The sequence below is a fragment of the Dipodomys merriami genome, unplaced genomic scaffold, assembly GCF_024711535.1.
Source record: "Dipodomys merriami isolate MVZ:Mamm:240054 unplaced genomic scaffold, mDipMer1.0.p SCAF_268, whole genome shotgun sequence".
In the NCBI taxonomy this organism is placed as follows: domain Eukaryota; kingdom Metazoa; phylum Chordata; class Mammalia; order Rodentia; family Heteromyidae; genus Dipodomys; species Dipodomys merriami.
In genome coordinates, this window is record NW_027204137.1 from 1366221 (window position 1) to 1367473 (window position 1253).

General features: G+C 29.8%; 1 pseudogene; it reads right to left on the reverse strand.

The window, feature by feature from the left end:
- Positions 1 to 870: 870 nt before the first annotated feature.
- Positions 871 to 967, reverse strand: LOC138837250 (U6 spliceosomal RNA; annotated as a pseudogene).
- Positions 968 to 1253: the final 286 nt, after the last annotated feature.

The window sequence follows — 1253 nt, forward strand, 5'->3', positions numbered from 1 at the left end:
AAAGGCCTCTTGACCCCCTGCATCTTGCTGCTGGGAACCATTGTTGAACCATTATATCAAGCCAGGTCTGAAGCACAACTTGGAAGAAACTGCATTTGATATTGCCAAAAGGATAAGTATGTATCACTACCTCTTTGAAGTTGTGGAAAGCTGTACAAATTGTTCTCCTAAGTCCTAATGGATCAGTTAAGTTTCTTAAATTTCAAAATTGCCAGTCCATCCTATGTGTCCATAGAAAATATTTTCACAATACAAAGCAACAGCAATACCTTACTTTAAAAATTCATGTATTCCATGGTATTCTTCCAAGTGAATTGCCTGACATTGATGTCAAAATATATTCGAGTTGTTTGTATACATCTATAATGATTTCTATAGAGTTTGTGATTTTTTAAATCAGAAATAATTTTAACTTATCTGTTGAAATGAGTAGTACAGAAACTAAAGATATTTCTGGTGCTTGTCTGAAAAAGTATATTTTAAAATATTTAGTATTCTGTTTGTATAATGTCCATAATATATTTCATTCGCTCCTATATATAATACTTTGAATTTGACATTGTTTTATAATCCATACGTTCATTAATACATGTGTTCTTTCAGATTGCATTCCATATAGAAACATTTTAAGATTCTTTTAATTCCTAGGTCCTTATAGAATTTTATTTCTTTGGGATAAAATGACAATGTTATCTTATTTCAAAAGTTTTATAAAGGTTATGCTATGTAAAGGCCTTTCTAAAACGGTGAAGATTGAATACACTGATGTCAAATTAACTTTTATTTCTATGAATTACACATATTATTACTCTTGTATATTTGTAATCAACTTTTGAATAACTGTTTTTCATTTCTTGCATCTGAATAATGAAAAATATGGAATACTTCACAAATTTTCATATCATCCTTGTGCAAGAGCCATATAAATCTCTGTATTGTAATTCGGTTAGACGTGCTGCTGAAGCATGTAGTATCCTATAAACTTAAGTAATTAATGATGCAATCTTAAGACAGACATATATCCTTGGTTGCCTATTTGTAACAAGGAAACCTTATTGTTCCCAAAATTGCTATTCATCTTATTTCTGTAAAATTCTGTGTATGTGGAAAAAACTTACGTTGTTTGTTTGATTGCTCACATTTGCAAGTTTTTGTAAATGACTACTTTAAGTCTTTTTCATTTGAAATTTGATCATACTTTGAAGCCTTTATAGATAGGTGCAAAGGTGATGGATTTTCAAGTACTTGTTTAT